This window comes from Ruditapes philippinarum, unplaced genomic scaffold (genome assembly GCF_026571515.1).
Source record: "Ruditapes philippinarum isolate M1 unplaced genomic scaffold, ASM2657151v2 ctg8286_1_1_1_1, whole genome shotgun sequence".
Lineage (NCBI taxonomy): Eukaryota > Metazoa > Mollusca > Bivalvia > Venerida > Veneridae > Ruditapes > Ruditapes philippinarum.
This window is the reverse complement of record NW_026852661.1, coordinates 9,275-30,922: the sequence shown is the minus strand read 5'-3', so window position 1 is coordinate 30,922 and position 21,648 is coordinate 9,275.

Below are 21,648 nucleotides of genomic sequence, written 5' to 3'. Positions count from 1 at the left end.
AAAAGTACGTAATGAAAATATCAGGTTTCGTTATTTCTGTTCTGAAAATAATTGGTATGTAAAATTATACTGCCCTCACACATACCTCGCGACCTTACTGCGTCCTTACTGCGACCTTGCTACGACCCAGGACGCAGCACAGTCGCCATGGACGCAGCAGGGACGCAGCGAGGTCGTAGCGAGGAACCTAAGGACGCACAAGGTCGCAGACCGTCGGCGACTATTTTGAACATGCACAAAACAGTCGCAGAAACTCTGCGTTCTTGCTGAGTCCTGGTTAGGTCGCCGTGGGATCGCAGTGGAGTCGCCATAGTCGCAGCAGCATCGTAGTAAGGACGCAATAAGAACGCAATAGACGTAGTTCACTCGTACTAAGGACGCCGTAGAGTCACCGATGAAATTACAAGAAATTGCTCGGAAACCTTTGGCGACGCTATTTCTACACACTGTGAACCACTACCAAACTGCATATCTGAAGCGGCGACTGGGTCAACTTGTAGCACTTTAGAGACCCTCGCTCTTTTGCCTCGTCCGCCTCTCATCTTTGGAATAATATGGATGACTTAACTTAATACTAATTAAATATACGTCTTCACTCGTTGAAGGTCAGACTCAGAATGAAATTTACTGGTAAAAGGTATTGTTTTTATAGACGTAGCAAGAACGTAGTAGGGTCGTCGTACAGTCGCAGGACAGTCGCCGGACAAACGCAATAGTCGTCGTAGAGTCGCCGTAAGGACGCAGAGAACATAGCACAGTCGCAGCTGGGTCGCCGATGATCGCCGTGGGGTCGCCTTGGGGACTCAATACAGTCGCAGTGGAAACGCCATGGACGTAGAAGGGTCGTATTGAGGACATAGAGAAAACGTACTGAACACAAGACTGCAGAGCCCCGGACCGTCTGCGAGAGAAATTTGAAAGAAAACCAACGATTTTCGAAAGAAAAATGCTATTTTACTAGTTTTCAGGTCGCAGTAAGGTCGTGGGTTATGTGTGAGGGCACCTTAATATGCAAGAAAAAGAATCAAACACCGGCTGTCGGTACCGACGGGAATATCTAGCTCTCGGGTAACTGTTTAAGCGGAAACTCGGCAGAGCCTCGTTACCGCCGTAAACAGTTACCCTCGAGCTAGATATTCCGGTCTGTACCGGCAGCCAGTGTAAGATTCTTATAATCTACCGTTTACACTGGTGCTAGAAAACTCTGTCTTACACCCCCATTTAAGACAAGTCGCGTTCTTTAAATGACGCCATTGACGCGCGCCGTTTATGAATGAATCGCGTTCTTATGATGACGTCATATTTTCCGTTATGAATGAAGTTGTATGTTCATACGCTACTATAAGAAAAAGTGCGTAATGGAATATCAGTTTTCATAATTTCTGTTCCGAAAATAATTGACAAGTAATATGCAAGAAAAAGAATCAAACACCGGCTGTTGGTACAGACGGGAATATCTAGCTCTCGGGTAACTGTTTAGCGGAAACTCGGCAGAGCCTCATTACCGCCGTAAACAATTACCCTCGAGCTAGATATTCCGGTCTGTACCGGCAACCGGTGTAAGATTCTTATAGTCGATAGCGACAACACAACCTATATCGTTATCGCCTTTTCGTCTGATCGCTAGTCGCGAAGCCGCGCTGTCGTCTTGTCATCCTGCCTCTAGCGAAGCAAGTCGTCAAACGGCGCATCGTGCGGCGCGTTGTTGCGATGTCGCCCTGTCGCTTGGCTTATAAGCCAATCCTTCGATTTGACCGAGGGAGAATGTGACTTCGCGATAACACGCCGCACGAAAACGCGCCTTTTGGCGTACATCGTTAGCGGCAGGACGACAAGACGAAAGTCCTACGACGTTGTTCTGTTGTTACTAGCGCCAACACGGCGCACAAAAGTGTTCCAAATCAGCCACCATAATAAACACAATCACTATCATTGAATAGATACTCAGAAGTTTATGTCCGCTCTAAAAGACAATTCAACGGTACAATGGTATTTTGTTGTACTTGGGATATGATTGGGTTTTCAAAATAAGATCTTGCGATGGAATGCGCAGACCGAAGAGACGGAGATTTAGTCTCGTATTTTAACTATGCTGCACAAAACACCAACCTTTTACGCTTAAAACACCTATCATATTTCTCGATAGATTTTTAAGTTAAACCAGTACAGAATATTCGAGCAGCAGTACAATGCCATCTATGAAATAGATTATCTGAGCATACTTACGCAACTATCTACCTCGTGGCAGCAAAATGTATGTGATATATACTTTAAAATTGAAAGTTTACGTACTTTCATTGTATCCCATTTTGTCATTTTTGTCTTTTTTGGTATATCACTCTTTTTAATAGTATCTGTGTCACATGTGCGCATTTAGATAGCTAAACATGTGTTTGAGTTATCCGAAACAAAGGAAACTGAGCGGAACGCTATCAATTTTTGGGGAAATTATTGTATAACAGGAAGTATAAGAACTCGACATATATATATAAACGGAATTTAGCCTTCCTTGATTACCTCACATCTGTGACGAAGTACTTATTTTCTTGACCCTTACCCTACATTATTACGTAATAAATTAATGACTTGCCTTTAATATTTTAAAAGAAATTTTACGGCATTTCCATGAAAGTTTTCATAACTTTTCCATAATAATCAAGCCAATGTTTAATTTTTTTATCATTAATCATTACAGTCATGTGAATAAAAATTATTAAATTAATGTCGAAGTAATAAATTGCGTAGTTAGCCGATTTAGTAAGTAATATATGTGAAAAAAACCACATAAAACACAATAAACCATACCAGCTGGTGTAGTTGTATTATATTTCATAAGGTCTGGATGTGTAACTAACTTCTTTATTTAAACTACGCAAGTACTTATACGAGGGTTGTTCAAAAAGTAATAGGACTGCAGCTCTACTGTTCACATTTTTTCATACACGAGTTTACAAAAATCGAATATCGGAAATTGTCCTCTATATACAGTGAAAAAAATCAATACAATATGTTTAAAAACAACAATTCTGTGCAACTTACAAATGACAAGGGGTACGCGACCCGGCGCACGCTAATAGTTAAAGGGAAAAACAAGGTTAGAATAAAAACTTGATTTCAGAAAACGAATACTATAAATAATAAATCTGCAAATTTTCTGCCGCCAAATAATAATATTAAACGAATGATAACGAAATTTAAATCGCTAAATCGCCGATTTCTACAAATCAGTAGGCGCGGCCATGTTTGTGTATTGGCCGTATAAAAACAGGTGCGCGTGATGTCATTTCCCCACATCTTTAGATTTATGATAAATCGTAGCGAAACATTTACATATTAATAAAGTATTGACCAGACAATTTAATTTTCACAGGAGGTGTAGAGGCGATTTTTTTATTGTTCAAAATACGTAACAATATAAAAAAAATATAAAAAAAAATAAAAAAATAAAGAAACAAATAAAAAATCAACGTCTACCGGTCGCACCACTTCAGGCCAGTGATGCCCGTTTCTCCAAACAATGCTATGTTCATTAAAGTCTCATCTTAATGTAATTAATAAATACACATGTTATTATTTAACAAAGTTTCACAATCAAATAATGCAATTAAATAAACAAACGCACCAACGAATAATTGGCTGTTAATTATTGAACGGCGATAATTATCATTATTATTAAAATCCTACTAAAACGTGTTCTAAATAGTACACGTAATTAAATGTTTGCAGTTTGATTCTGACTTTCAAATGAAAAGGTGTGAACATATGTTAGTAGTGATGTACACATTTCAAAAATATTTTACATCGTAATCGTAGCCTAATATTAACTGCATGCAAAACATTTTTATTGGCTGCTCAAAAATCTCATTTGCATAATTTATTCACACAATTGCTGGTTCTTACTACTTATGACTAATACTGTGTATTATCCATTTTAATTGTTCCTAATTTGCACCAAATGTTCCTGTCACACTGTGTACTAACGGTTTTTATTGCTCCTTGTATGCCTCTGTGCCGACAGAACTTTTGATCATGCACAATGTTGCCCTGATTGGTTAATCACCCTTCAGTTGTCAAATATTCTATTGACGAAATAGACATATTTTTTTACGCTTCATCAGTGAACTGAATGACCTTAGGGTAGTCAAGTTATACTGTACATTACAGCATTTCATACAATAGCAACACATTTTTCAGTTACCAATAATCATTTTGAATATTAAGTAGATTTATGTTTTTTGTTTTATTGGATTAAATTTACGGTAGTAGAAATGCATATCTGTGTGGTAAGTAGATAACGTGGAAAAAAGCTATAGCAGTTTTGACTGGGTGCCTAATTAACCGAACGGACAGTTTTGTTTTCATACGATATTAGTCTAGCTGCCGATTTTCCTGCGCCATTTTATTTTTAACGTCAATGTCGGAAAATCGCGTCCTCAGGAAATATCTGCATATTGGATTTAGTTGATATTTACCGCTGAGAAAAAGATACATGACCGGCGATGTACCCTATTCAGACAGCTTGTCTAGCGAAAATTAAGTACCAAATAAAAGGATATATCGTCAATTTGAAGAAAGTTCTGAAAGTACCCAAATTAAATTGATGGTTTATCTTTGAAAACTAAGCAGTCATTGCTTAAATCATGTGGTGGGATCATCAGCAAGCTTGAAAAATCGGACAAAATTAATGATAATTGCCGCGGCGTCTTCAATTAATTAATTAAAGCAATTCAGTTCCATATGATGTTTTCATAAATAATAAATAATGTACGCAATAAGATTAATTAAGTTCTTCGTCAAGATATATTTCAGTTGTACCAGCGTGTACACCTTTACCGGAAGTGGGTATAACACGTCACAATCTCGGTCTCGTCTGTCTCGCGAGAATGACAGAACGCCAAAATGGCGGCGCCCATGAACTTATTTCTCAAGTAAAAAATAGTGTCTTAAAATACGAATTCCTCACTTAAAGGGTTGATGTCAACAAAAAAACTGTCATGGTACCTCTTTTTTAATGATGAATATTTATATTAGACAGACATCAATCCATCCATTCCTATTCCTTTAAATAAATGACGTTCATGACGTCGCAAAATAAATTCAAAATGTAAACAGCGTCATTCTTTCTGAAATTATTCTCCACAATGTTCTAGGTGCTTGAATCATGTAACTATAACCAGAACTCATCTGTGGAGATGTAGCGAAAAAAAAGCAATCACATTTTCATTTCTTTATTCGAAAAATGCCCGGTGGACGGCAACTTTCGGTTTTATCTCGTGATTTTGAGTATTCTAGAAGTTAAACGGGCATGGACATATAATGTAAATGACAACGTGATTTATATTATTTATTTACACATGCCATCTTACATTCTTAAAAATCAAAGCACAGAAGGCGCTGAATTTGTTTGGGTCTCAGAATGTAAGAAAGGTGCAGGTTGTGAGATTATATGTTTAGTGCCACCAATGCTTTCCAGCGTTTTATTGTAGTAAATTGGCTATAAGACTAATTGCAACACTGATATTCAATCCAATGTTTATTTGACTTTAACAATTTAAAAAAATGAGTTACCTTTACTGGGATTTGAACTCCAGACCTCTCGCTTCCTAAGCGAGCCCGAAAGCCCTTAAGCCACGGTGAATTTATATGTGAACGGCCTGAAGAAAACCATATTATTCTAAATTAGGGCTTGTAACGACTTTAACTGTTGTTTAACACAGATGTAAATAATCCTGGAGCTTACTATAAGCATGTATATTTATAAAGAATCAAAGGGCTGCAAGTTCTGTGGTATTTTCTGATCTTTGCAATCTAAATCGTACTGTATATCTGTATGCATTTTCCTGTATAAGTTTATTTTTATGTATTATAATTCCTTTTGTAAGGCACCAGAGTTTGATACATACGGAATTCTGCATAACTAGAGTTGCATCAAAAAATCATTTATGTTATTTTTTTACGACAGCCACACTTTATCCTTGTATATCATGGCTACTTCCTTAACAAAAACACTTAAAAAAAAGAATTTAACAAAAAAAAAAGTTTCCTCGACTGGGATTCGAACTCGAGACCTCTCACTCACGAGGCGAGGGCGTTACCACTGTACCACGGAGAAATTATACACTAATCGTCTGAATAATATCTAGTCATTCTAAATTTAGAACTTCCATTGCAGTTCGGGTTTGTAATCCTTATTAATTTCGAGGTATTTTGTTCAGGGTAAACCTGTTGTTTAAAATTGAAGTAAATATCTTAGCGAAACTCCTCTCGCCCAAACAGTCCGACATGTAGAATCTATATATTCCACTACTCGGTTTGTGTAGTATTCGGTAATCGATCGACATGGCTAAAAATAGTATTTTCATTGATAAAATCATATTCATCCGCGTAATTTGTGATTGTGCATTTATTGACAATTCTATAAGACAACGCTATTGTTTAACTTTAAATGCGTTGTAATTTGTTGGATACTTGTAACAAAATAAAATATTTCTTTCTTTTAAATCGCTAGTTTTAAGCTGTTTTGAGAACTACTTGTTGTAAGGTTTGTCGTAAACTTATGTGTCAGAGATTGAATGTCCGCTTTGTATTTAGTTATTTTCGATCAGAAAATACAATAAAACAGTATTAGAAATCTTCGACCATTCGGGAATTACTTTGCTTGAAAATTGATGCGCCTGTCTTTGACCATCTTTACGCAGTGATCTCCCCTGAATTTTTCGGCTTTAGTGTACATACAAAAGGGAAGTAACCGCTTCAAAAAAGTGGACTACTTTCGGCATTTGCAATTAACAACATTAGACTCTGAAATTTCGCTACCATTATTTGTTTGGTCTGACGACCCAAACAAATAACAATATGATTATGTACAGTAAATTAAAGGGAAAGACAAGGTTAGAATAAAAACTTGATTTCAGAAAAAGAATACTATAAATAATAAATCTGCAAATTTTCTGCCATCAAATAATAATATTCAACGAATGATAACAAAATTTAAATCGCTAAATCACCGATTTCTACAAATCAGTAGGTGCGGCCATGTTTGTGTATTGGCCGTATAAAAACAGGTGCGCGTGATGTCATTTCCCCCACATCTTTAGATTTATGATAATCTAGTTGAATCGTAGCGAAATATTATTATAATAAAGTATTGACCAGTCAATTTAATTTTCACAGGAGGTGTAGAGGAGATTTTTTATGGTTCAAAATACGTAACAATATCCAAAAAAGAAAAAAATATTAATAAAGAAACAAATAAAAAATCAACGTCTACCGGTCGCACCACTTCAGGCCAGTGATGCCCGTTACTCCAAACAATGCTATGTTCATTAAAGTCTCATCTTAATGTAATTAAATAATAGTTCACAGATTTAATAAATACACATGTTATTATTTAACAAAGTTTCACAATCAAATAATGCAATTAAATAAACAAACGCACCAACGAATAATTGGCTGTTAATTATTGAACGGCGATATTTATCATTTTTATTAAAATCCTACTAAAGCGTGTTCCTAATAGTTCATGTAATTAAATTTTTGCAGTTTGATTCTGACTTTCAAATTAAAAGGTGTGAACATTTGTTATAATTGATGTACACATTTCAAAAATATAAGCAACTATTTTGAAAAGTAAATTGTTAACATGTCTGTCAACGTATGATGCTGCGTGGTATTTATTTACTTTGTAATCGTAGCCTAATATTAACTGCAGGCAAAACATTTTTATTGGCTGGTCAAAAATCTAATTTGCATAATATATTCACACAATTGCTGGTTCTTACTACTTATGTCTAATACTGTGCATTATCCATTTTAATTGTTCCTAATTTGCACCAAATGTTCCTGTGTACTGACGACTTTTATTGCTCCTTGTATGCCTCTGTGCCGACAGACCTTTTGATCATGCACAATGTTGCCCTGATTGGTTAATCACCCTTGTCAATAATGACGAAATAGACATCTATTTTTTTATTACGCTTCATCAGTGAACTGAATGACCTTAGGGGAAATTCAGTTCCGCACCACAGACGCTTGGGGTTTGGAGCTCAAAACGCCTTTAAAATCCAAATAAAATGCATATTTGTCAATCCCAGGACATGTACTGATCATATATATCAAAAAATCTTAATATATGCCGTTTTGAAAAAAAATCATATTTCAACATCTATAATAATACACAAGATAAAAATGTTCGCCGGAAAAAACCCGCACCCCTACCGTCATAATCACCATGTATTTTAATCCATTTCCAATATTTTCACATAATCCTTTGGTCCATCGACACAGAAGATATAATTCTTCACGATGATGGTCAATTTTAAACTTCAACGGTAATATAAACAACGCAACAGCCGAAATAAACATCAATATTCTCGCCGTTTTTTTTCAACGACAAAAACTTTCGATAAATTCAATGGACCAGACGGCTATGAACGAAGCTATCCGATTATGTGGTTCCCAAACTTAAAAGCGCTGCGCATTTTGCACACGGCAAAGCTGGAAAATCGCGTCCTCCGCAAATCTCTGCATGATATTGGATTTAGTTGATCTTTTACGCTGAAAAAAGATACATGACCGGCGATGTACCCTATTCGGACAGCTTGTCTAGCAAAAAATTTGAAGAAGTTTCTCATAGTACCCAAATTATATTGATGGTTTATTTTTGAAAATTAAGCAGTCATTGCTTAAATCATGTGGTGGTGAAAAATCGAACAAATGATTATTAATGTCGCGGCGTCTTCAATTAATTAATTAATTAAAGCAATTCAGTTCCATATGATGTTTTCATAAATAATATATAATGTACGCAATAAAATTAATAAGTTCTTCATCAAGATATATTTCAGTTGTACCAGCGTGTACACCTATACCGGAAGTGGGTGTTACACGTTACAATCTCGGTCTCGTCTGTCTCGCGAGAATGACAGAACGCCAAAATGGCGGCGTCCATGAACTTCTTTCTCTGAAAACACGAATTTCTCACATATAGGGTTGATGTCAACAGAAAAACTGCCATGATACCTCTTTTTAAATGATGAATATTTATATTAGACAGACATCAATCCATCCATTCCTATTCCTTTAAAAATATTTATTAATTGAAAAATACTCTCTTCTACTGAGCACAGGCTATCATTTATTTAACGAAATCAAAAAAATTGATACCAATAATTACCGCATATCATTATCAAATTTATTCAATGATAACACACACACATATATAAATCTAATAAAATAAAATAGTGTTTAAAACAAATTTCCCCTATTCAATAATTTTCTTAGAACTGAAACAGTAGACCCGATGCAAACATCAAACATGCCGGACAGTTCGCGGACTGTATATCGCCGATACTTTTGTAGCGCTATTCGATTAATTATATAACGTCTCTAACGCCCGTCAATTTTCCGCTTTCTCCCTAGCCCTTTCGTGTCTGTGATCTCATATTCACCGTCTTTGAACTGCTTTCCCCAGCTGAAAACGAGTGTCCTAATTGCCTAATTATTGTTCTGTGAACATTTAATCTTTTCATACGTAGCTGAATGAGTAGGGCCTATATGTTGGCAAAATATAATGATCGTACACATTTTAAGTTTTTCAACGAACATCATTTTTCTACATTTAACGCTATTATCACTGCTGTTCAAAACGTTATAGTTTAGCGATTCCTTGTCTGAATGACGTCAAATTTGGACATCATGACACTTTAATATGATAAAATGTGTTGGTGAAATATTCGGGAGAAAAAACAACATATTATGAATAAACTGAAAGTACAAATTAGCGTCAAAATATTTTTGATGCCCTGCGCCGGGTGCGTGTTACCATGGTTAAGAATTCACCTTAAATTTTGTAAGAAAATTCTTTTTGTTAAAATGTCGACTCCTAATGTTGCAGTTTATGGCGAATTGGGACGATATCCTTTGTATATTTCGAGATATATTAGAATATTAAAATTTTGGCTTAAACTTAACTGTACAGATAATATAATTTTGAAAACTGTATATAACATGTCATATAATGATTGTATAAATGGTAAAAAGAATTGGGTCTCAAATGTAAAAAAATTATTGTGTGAAAATTGATATAATTATGTTTTTGATAATCCTCATTTTGTTAAAGAAAAGCCGTTTTTAAGTATTTTTAGACAGCAGTTAATAGATTGTTTCTTGCAAGGTTGGCATAGTAATAAGTCAGGTAGCACAATGTTAGACCTTTATCACCATCTTAAAGAAAAATTTGAATATGAAAGGTATCTTGATCTATTACCTTTTGATTTAAGAACCTATTTAGTAAAACTAAGAGTGTCAGCTCATTCATTACGGGTACAAACAAATAGGTATGGAATTAATAGATTACCCAGAAATGAACGAGTATGTCTTTTCTGTGATACAAGAGACATCGATGACGAATTCCACTTTGTATTTAAATGTCCATGTTTTAATGACATACGACGGTTATATATTGATCGATATTATTATATCAGACCAAACATGCATAAACTTATCAATGGCGCGAAGTCGAAAATTTTCGGCGCTCTGTAAAAAATAAATATTTTTCAGAAATTGGAGCTTTAAAAATACATTTTTGTAACAAAATCAAATTTATCTGGATGTAGTTTGTTCATATTGCAAATTTGTGTTGTTGGATTGATAAATATATGGATATATATGGAAATATACTGTGCAAATCGTGAATTGTCAAAAGACAAAGGGCTTTAGGATTTCGTTATTTTGACTTGATAGTGTAGCCTTTCTAAGTAAATGGGTAAAGGTATAAGAAACAGAGAGACAAATAAGCAGGAGAAACAACATATGAAGGAAAACGGGGAAAAGAAACGCAAACATAAAAGCAGTTCAGACAGCAACAGCTCTATTACAAGTTCAAACAATGCGTTACAAAACCGAAGAAACGGAAGCTCTCCTAGTAATATCGATAAAAGGGCGGATTTAAGCGTAAGTGACTCTCTTAGACAAGCAAAATTTTGTATTATTTGAAAACCCAGAATCAAATATGGACAATTCAGTGTTCGAACCTAGCCCGCATAACCAAGAGACGGTCGGGTGTTCCAGTAGCTCAAATGTAAGTCAGTCTACATGTACACATTCATATTCTGGTGACGTAATAAAATATCTACAAAGAATTGAACAGAAAATTAGCTGTATGGATAGCCGCCTGGAAAAATTGGATACTTTAGAAATGAAAATAAATAACTTTCAAACAGAAATAAAAGAGATGAGAACTTACGTATATGATAGTATAAACTCTAATAAAGAATCATTATCCATTGTGTCGAAAAAGTTGAATCACTTGAATTTGACCTTGAAACAACCAAAACAAAAATAAACAGTTTGAGTGATGAACGGGTCAAAATGGAGGACAATCTATTATATATCCAATCACAATCTATGCGAAACAATTTGATCTTTACCAATATAACGGAATCCATCAATGAAAAACCCGAGGAAAGCGAAAGATTGTTACGCAATTTTTTAGTAGAAAAGTGTCAAAATCGCCCAGAGTATTGTAAACGAAATTAAATTTGAACGAGTTTCATCGAATGGGTCAAGCTCGGCCGGGCGGTCCCAGAGATATTGTGCTAAGTTTTCTTTATTAAAGATCGAGAGGAGGTCCGCAGGTCGAGATTCAAATTAAAGCAAACTGGCCATTTCATAAACGAACAGTACCCAAGGAAATAGGCGATCGCCGCAGAAGGCTTGTACCAAAAATGAAAGCAGCATCCGTGAACGGCAAGAGGGCATGGATCACCTATGATAAATTATATATAAAACGGCAGACTTGTTCGTGATGATGATAGTGGACACTAGCAATCTGCGGAGGCTGGGGTAAAAATTTTATCCTGGAATTATTAACGGTTTAACCCGTGCCAAACTCGAAAGACCCGGACTTTACTGATAGGATTTGATGACTTTGACATTATATTTTTATTTGAAAGCTGGACTAAAAATGAATATTCCTCTTTAAATATCCCAGGATAATAAATGTTTCAATTTTTATAGGAAGTTTCCAGCACCGTCGCGCGAAAAAGATGCAGCGGAGGCACGGTTGTTTATATTAAAGACTCAATTTGTAAAGGGTTGTAAAATTAATACAGAACCATCATGACACTATTTTATGGTTTAAATTAGATAAACACTTTTTCAACTTTGATACTGATGTATTTATTGCAGGTGTATATATATGGGTCGAGAATTCCCCTGCATATAATGTTGTCAATGTAAATTTGTTTTGATTTATTACAAAATGATATTAATATGTATCAATCATTGGGTAAACTGTTTTTGGCCGGAGACTGGAATGCACGAGTAGGCTCGAAGAAAGATTTTATAGAAAATGACCGTTATGTAGATTTCATAGATGACGTCGATTATTCACCAGATTTCTCTTGTCCACGTAATTATATTGATAATACAATTAATGCAATGGGTTTTAAAACTTATCGACCTGTGTTTGATGTGTAATTTACGTTTAGCCAATGGAAGGTTAGGAAATGACGCAAAACGGTTCATTTACATATGCAAACAGTCTCGGGTCAAGTACGATTGACTATCTATTATTGAATGAAAAAATTTTTGAATGTATTGATGATTTTACCGTTCAGCCTTTTAATGAATGGTCGGACCATTGTCCGTTATCCTTCACAATAATATGTAATCATATATCTCCTGATCATACTGATGAAAATGAATCAGTCAGGATACAATGGAATGATGATTTAAAAATCCGACTTTAGACGCGGTATTATTGGCCAGTTAAATGAATTAAACGATTTATTTTTAAATTCTGACATTTCAAGCGCTGATGACGTAAATAGTTGTGTTCAGTCTTTCACTGATATTATTAATAAAGTAGCTGAACCACTGTTTTGTAAACGTGTCTCGCGAGTCACGCGCAAAGGGCACAATACAATTTTTAAAAAGGCTGACTGGTTTTCGATCATGACTGTCATAATGCTAAATATGTTTATTTAAATGCTGTAAATATGTATAATATATCAAAAACGGAGGAAAATAGAATACATATGTTAAATAATAAGGCTGTTTATAAAAGTTTGATAAAAAGAAAACGTAGACAGTATGAAGTAAATAAAATTACCCAATTACAAAATCTTAGACACTCAAAGCCCAAGAGATTTTTGGAGATTATTCAATTGTAAATCAAAAGGTAATATCAGTGGCAATTTAACAAAATAGGGATTTTTTCAACTATTTTTCGTCTCTTCAAAGTGAAATATCACAATTTGAAACTGAGGAAGCAGAGAATTTTTTAAATAATCATGATTTTGGCCAGGAGGATGTTTTGATGAACTAGATAGTACAATAACTGTAGAAGAATTATTGTCTGTTGTTAAAAAATTTGAAAAGGAATAAAGCTTTTGGGAATGATATGCTTTTAAACGAATACTTTATATCATGTATCGATATATTGTCATCTCATTTAGTAGATCTTTTCAATATTATTTTAAATACTGGTCACTTTCCAGATAAATGGTCAGAGGGCATAATTATACCTATTTTTAAGAAAAACGATCCCTGTGATGCTCGTAATTATAGAGGGATTACATTAGTAAGTTGTTTATCAAAAATTTTTACAGGTATTTTGAAATAAACGAATTTCATGCTGGGCCGAAAATAACAGTAGATTGAGTGATGCGCAATTCGGATTTCGTCAAGGTCGGTCAACTACTGATGCAATTTTTGTTCTTAATGCTATCGTTTCAAAAAATCTTAAATGATAAAAATCGTCTTTATTGTTGCTTTATTGATTTAAAGCGTGCCTTTGACAGTGTATATTTAAATGTTTTTTTTTAAAAAATTATAAGCTGGTATAGGGGCAAGCTTTGCGAATTTTTAAAGAAGTAATGTAATTCACAATTTGAAAACATTTTAAAGGCTTGGTAAACTCTTAAACTCAGACTTTTTGCTGCGCTTGTGGGGAAACAAGGGGGAAAGATAATGTCGCCTCTACTATTTTAATTGTTCTTCTTTTTATAGAGGAAACCTGAACTGGTTCTTACAAGAATAGTCCTTTGTTTGTTTAAAACTCTTGACATAATTAATTTTTATTCCCTTTTATTATTTCTGACGGATTCATGGTTTTTACTTTGGAGTAAAAAGTCCCTAGTTGAAATTACAGCATAGTTCCGCCTTGATTTGCTAAATGAAATTTGATAATGGGGGCCCTTGAAGTCAACACTTGAAAATAAAACAAAAAAGTTGTTTATTCAGGAAAAGCGAGGGCCCGTTAATGCAAAGACGAAAAATGGACATACCAAAGTAGCTTAATAGAAACTGTAAAATAACTTTAATTATCTAGGCACGGGTTTTTAATTACACGGGCTCTTATACTTTAAATCAGACGAACACTAGTAGGTAAAAGGATTAAAAGCTTTGAATGTTTTAATACATAAAACAAAAACATTATGCCGTTAAACCCTCTGTTATGTGCCAACTGTTTGATGCTTTTTGTTGCTGCCACCTTGAATTACGGATGCGAAATATGGGGCTTTGGAAAATCGAAAGAAATAGAACGTGTTCATTTAAAATTTTGTAAACAATTATTAAATGTTAAAATGTCAACATGTACAAATAGTATTTATGGAGAGTTAGGTCGATTTCCAATGTATATAAATAGATATGTTAGAATTATTAAATTTTTGGTGCAAAAACTGTATCGACGGAAAATATCTTGATCAGTAAAACTATATGATGTGTCTGCTTGAAATTAAGAAATAATAAAAATAATTGGGTTTATAATGTTAAATCTCTTTTAGATGAATACGGATTTTCCTATGTATGGTACAATCCAGGTTTTAGTTGACTTGAAAAAATTTTCATATTTTGTTTAAAGGAAGAGTAACTGATGTTTTTAAACAAAAATGGGAACGTAAGTTATCTACCAGTGAAGTATCGTATGGATATATTAAAAAAATAGTTTTGAATTTGAATCTTATATAGACATTTTACCTAAAAAGTTTTAGAATTGCTACATCCAGACTGCGTTTATCATCACATAAACTGAGAATTGAAACAGGCCGATATGCGCCAAATAGAAATAGACCGCAATCAAAGAAAATGCCTACTTTGTAACAAAAACGATATAGAAGATGAATATCTTTTTTAAAATAAATTTCCCTTTTTCGATGAATTAAAAAAGACTTTTTAAAATCTTTTTATTACAGACATCCAGTGTGTACAATTTTGGAAAATTTGTTTGCAATCTGGGGAATTTTAAAAATAGTAAAAATCTCGGTAAATTTTGTTTTAAAGCTTTTTCTGTTAGAGCAATTTAAATTTTTTTATTTTTTTTCAAAATTTCTTTTTAACCATTTTACTAGTAAAATGTTATTTGCATATTGAATTTTAACAAAATCTGGGTTTTTGTAAAAATTTTTTTGTTTTCATAAACTAAATTAAAAACCCTGAAATTCACATCCCCCACCCCTCCTCTCCATTGAAAAATTATTTTTTTAACCGTGGGTGGGGTGTGTCTTTGGGGGGTGTTTTTTTTAAACTTGGGGTGCGTGCGATGCCGTGGGGCGTGCGTGTAGTGTGCTGGTGTGTTTACTTTCTCCCACTATGTTATGCACTAATTTCAATGTTTCTATGTATGCCATTGTCATGTGATTGTAAATTTGTATCATATATTATTTGTTATAACGAAAAACTTGTAAAAGTTTAAGTTAATAAAGTATCTATCTATCTTATCGAATTGTTAAATTGCAGGGAAAAAGATACTCTTGTTAAACTTTGTAAATTTAGTAAGATTGCTTTTAATCGTAGAAATAAACAAATGAGTCAAAATATATAATCATAATCATCCTCTTAATAACTCATTGGTTGATATAACATTTGTATTGTTTTATATAGATTGTGTGACTATAATTGTGGTGTGTAAATATGTTATTTATGTGCACGATGTACATGATGTACAAGTGAAATAAATGTTCTGTTCTGTTCTGTTCTGTTATTTAATATCACAGGGAACACGCGTTTAGCGCAATAAATCAATAAACTTATGCTGAAGTTGTAGTAAACAATTAACTATTGCCGTGGATATGAAAATATTTAAAATCTAATGGAATATGGAGACATAAGACTCTTAGTTCTATTACTTTTTGAACAACCCTCGTATAAGGAACAATAAAAAAGTTCAAAAACTGTTAAATGTATTAAAGAGAAACCCGAAGAATTTCATTTGTGATAAGATGTATAAGTAAAAATTATTATCCTAAAATTAAGACAATTATTTCCTGGGTCAATATATTTATATACTAATAAAGTCAAGGGCCGACCGAAGTTTCTTATTATCTTTACCCTTATGGTTAGGTTTGAAGCCTTAAGGAGACATTAAAAGATCATACAACGAATTTCTAGCTCTACTGGAAGTGTGCTCCTCTGTCCATTATTTCAGACAAGATTCTGCTTATTAATTAGTACCATTGAACTTCTGAAAACTAGCAAGATAGCTTCCTCACTTGACAGAATTTATAGACCCTTTTGGGTTTCAAAGCTCGTGGCGGTACCGGCCATGTTACCCAAGGACACTCTGTGCAGGCTATCAGCATATGACACACACCTAGCTTCACCTGTTAACAAAAAACATGAATAACTAAGTATACGTGTTAAACTAGGCCAAGGTATTTTTATACAAAATATCTGGATACGGACCAGGAATTTAATGTCTTTACTCTTTACCTATAAGCATTAAAGAAAAAACAAGTCCGACCAATTTTTTTTCTCCGCTTTAAGGCACATTATGCCTCTGAAATCAATAATTTTATAATTCTTAAGAAAAGAGAAATATACGTTTAATAATGAATTTCGAGGGCTCAATGGGACTTTTAAATGTACAATTTTGGGTATATTTTCTTGGCTTAAATGCTTATATCAGTACACTGTAATTAATAAACATTTCATGTAAGAATTTATAGCCAAGATCAAATATACATGTAATTCTGACTTCTTTAGCTTTCATAATTAAAACGTTTTCTTAAGAATTAAAGAGAAAGTCAAATTTGTAAATTTAAACATGTTGTTTAATCATTTGATGATGCACACATGTGTGAGTTACGGTGCACAGGGTAGATTGCCTTTGGAGGCAGTACACAGTTTCAATCGTTTAGTTTCGAATTGGCCTAGGTCAAATTTACAGATAAAAGACAGTTTTGAAATTGAAGTGGCTATTTGAGGTTCTAAATATTTATAGTTACTATATTTCAAGTTTCATTGACTAGTATTGTGTTTAAGTTATTTATTAAAATTGAATTTAGTGGCGTTGACAGAGAGTACCTGTCGGATGCGAAAGGCCAGACACTCATATTGATATTCCCATAAACTTACAGTATAAGAAATGGTCCCTAATCCTACCTTAAAAATGAGTTTTCATACTAAAGAGGTGATTGTTCTAGCAGAATGAAATGCCTGACACATACAAATGTTCCTGTTATATAGGGGTAGCCAACCAAATTATTTGCAAAATGACTTCAAAGAGGATTACCCCCATTTCATTTATAACTACCTAATTAATTAATAGGTACCCCTTTTCAGATTTTTATCTTCAAATTAAGCGGGTGTCAAGTGCTGTGTGGCAGCTGTAAAACATCTCCCCGTTCTTTCAGCACGGAATTCATTCATTCATTCATTCACTCACTCATTCATTCATTCATTCATTCATTCATTCATTTATTTATTTTTCTATTTTTTTTTTGTTTATCCATATATATATTTATTTATTTATTTGTCTTTTGGAATAATCAACTTCAAAATTGAAATCAGTGCGATAAGGGCGAGAGAGTTGTTGCATATTACAGTACATATGTATGTGTATGATTGTCCAAAGAAATTATTATGGTTGTGTAAAATGCATGGCTTTTATTGTTCCTTGGTGAAGGGTCTTAATTAATATAATTATTCTGATGGACAGTACACATGTATTTGATTTAAGAAGATCTATAAGAAAATATGATATTTTGAAAATTGAATTCTTTACGCATATAGAATACGGTATTTAATTACAAATTTGGTATATTTACCGCAAACTAGTGTATTTCGGTAGTCCGCCAAAACACACCAATTCTTCCGGTCTCTCCCGTTCTACTGTTCGGGACCGAATAGTGGATCACACATTTATTGTCCGGTCTCTCCCGGTATTTAAGTAGATATTGTATTTGATATCGTAACAAATATTTTGTTTCCCCAAAAGGAATGTTTGCCACTTATTTTGGTTACAATAATTAATTATTATTATTATACATAAACATACAATTCTAAAAAAATAAATAAATAAAAACAAACAAACGAACAAAAAATTAACAGCATGTTTCATTTTATTTATATGAGATAAAAAGAATAAATATGTATAATAATTGAATAAACAGATACATTTTATGGTATAAATATGATATCAACTTTGATACATTTTATTTAATTTGTTATTCGTGTTAAGTAAAGATTCTGAGTAATTATTCTTAGTCACAAATTAGATTTTATGAATTATTCAATTGATTGATAATTTAAAAATAATAAAGTAAAGTACACATGTAAATGGTTTAAGAATAATCAATATATTATATTGAAAGATAATTTACTTTTTCCGGTTAATTTGTTTCTTATAATCGTCCGTCAATATGACAATAATTTTTTATTTAACATACAATTTAAATAAAAAAAAGTAGCACACGTAATAACTCAGTATTAAAATAGCACATAAAACACAAAAACGAAAACATTATTCATAAAAGATGTAGAAAAAAATTAACATAATTACATAATTATTATTACAATTATTGTATAATAAAACAATTATGCCCAACATGATCAACATGATAATATAATCAGTGTCTTTTAAAAGGGGGTCTTCGCTAATAGCGATTATATAATAAGGGACAATACACAAGTGTGGTGTTGATCATGCGTTGCATAAATGGATTATAAATGATTGTATACATCCGTTGCTATTAATAATCTCGACATTACATTTATGACCATAAAAAAAATTATGATATAATATTATACATTGTTTTTATTATTTCCAAAATGTAAAAAAAAATCGCCACGTACGTAACATACTAATGGTAATTTATTATTCATATAACGGAATAGATAATTTCAAAACAATACAATGCATTACAACGACCCCCCCCCCCCCCCCCCCCCCCCCCCCCCCAAAAAAAAAAAAAAAAAAATAATAATAATAATAAAAAATAAATAAATAAAAATATCACAATACATACACATTTCAAATTATGTATTTACGCAGGGGCACCATTCTATTTGAGAGACCCTGATTTACGTAAAAAAAGTTAAAAATCATGATAATTGAGAAGGTATGGTGGTTAAGTATTATTATTATAGAATACAATTTTATATCATTTAAGTTTTTTTTATTAAGTACTATTCTTTTACATTTATATCTTTGATTAGAATAATTAAATAAAAAATAACCAAAAATTACGTAAAAACAATTAATTGGAAACAAAATACATTATATACGAAAAATAATGTATCTTATATTATAAAAGCCTTTTTCATTTAGAAAGATCGGCCTATTTTCACAAATTATTATTATACTATTCGCCGGTCTCTAGTAAATCCCGGTCAACATAGACCGGTTAGGCTGGAAACCGTAAGCGACCGGACTGGAGAATAGTATGTCCCCGATAATTGCCGAAGAATTCCGATTGCTGGGTTTTTCCAACAGTCCAAAGTTTACAAAACGAGACATAACTTGTTTGTTTCTCGCGGTTTAAGACAGAATTGTATCATCTTCATAAATATTTGTATTTCATAAAACGTATAAATCGTTTCATCTACCAAACCGTTCATGAAAGATGTGACAGCGCCGTAAATAGAATGAGCCTATAGGCTGTAAGAAGGAAGGCTGTGACTAAAAAAAGGATTGGAGCACCACACTAAATACCGTATTCCGGTATGTACCGGACAAGGCGCTTGAATGATAAAATGCTAAGATCTTGTCTTTTTACCCAACGGAATGAACTTTAACAGGTCTAATTCATCTTTTCACACCGAATCAAGTACGATAATCAAGGAAAAATGTAAAATTCGGCGAAAAAAACGATATTTGTCTATTTTGTGATCATGATTTCTGCAAGCGTCTACAGCTACTGCTCCAATCCTGTATTGAGCTAAATCCAAGAAGGAACAGGGAAAGAAACAGTCTAAAACACTGTAAAACTAAAAGAGACACAAACACCATGGGCTTATTGGAAACAATTCGCGGGGAATAGTAAGTAATAGATTTGCTGTATTTTATTGAACGAAAGTCAAGTTGTATAATCTAGATTTTCTGTGTATTTTAAGTAGGATGATTCGCCCTACTTATGATTCGTGTAATGAAAGATTCGCCCCATTAATCACGATTTACCAAAATTTATAGTTAAATCTTTGAACGATCAGGTCTCGACACTAACTTTTTCAGCAGGTGGCATGCCGGACCACTGGATCCAAAATTCAGGTGGTCCTTTCTGAACAAAGGTGGTCCATCTTTTTTTTTACTCATTTGTTTTTAAGGAAACTCCAGATTTAAAAGAACTACACTTAAAATTGGTGACAGAGACATATTTATTATTAGATTTATAACAACTGAAGAAAACATGTATATTTTCTATCTCAATTTTAGATCAGATGGTAAGTCATTGTTATTCCTATTAAGTATTTATTATCTCATTGAAAAATACATGACAGTACTCATACTTCGGTTAAGTGACTTCTTCCGCAACTCAAGTTAATGAATAGTGAAACCATCTGTGTATGACTTATTTCCTTACTGTTATTCAAATACTCATTGCTGTTTCCTGGTACATCTGATAAGAATAATAATTGCTTTTTATAGATTAACATTTTTAATTAAACTATTAATTAAGTTATTATTTTCTTGTCTTTGAAACAATGAAATATTATTGATAAACAGAAAAATTCCTACATTATAATTGAGCTTATCTTCCTCACAGATTTATTATACATGCTTGTTTGTTGAAATTTATTTATTTTTGACAAAGTATTTATAACCTTTTAAAGTACTTTAAATAAGAAAAAATGGATCTCTGATCGTTTAAAAAAGTAGCCAAAGATTACTAGATATTTAATTTTTCCTTTGCCTTTGTTTGCACCATTATTCATGTGTTTATCCGATATCCCATAGTGATACAATGTTATAAATTCAATGCAGTACAAGAGACATTTGAATGAATTTTATACTTTAATTATTAAAATAATTTTCTACTTTTTTAACTACACTGTTAGCGAGTTAATAAAAGGTTATGGATGTCGTAAGATCTTTTTGAACTTATGAGATGAATGAACATATACCTGTACATCGGAGAAATGGTTTAAAACGACAATTAAAGAACACGTTTTTCGACCAAATAACCATTCTCCTAGATGAGCCCTGCACCATTTGGAAAATTCAAGTGGTCTAACGGACCAGTTGCCTGTAAAATTAGGTGGTCCTTGAAAAACTCAGGTGGTCTCGGACCAATGGACCACCGCTAATGTCGAGGCCTGACGATCATGTTATACTTTACAATAATGAATTATTTTATTTAAAACATTCATCTAATAGGAAAGAGGATTATTGTCTCATTTTACTTCAGTATATTTAGTATTATC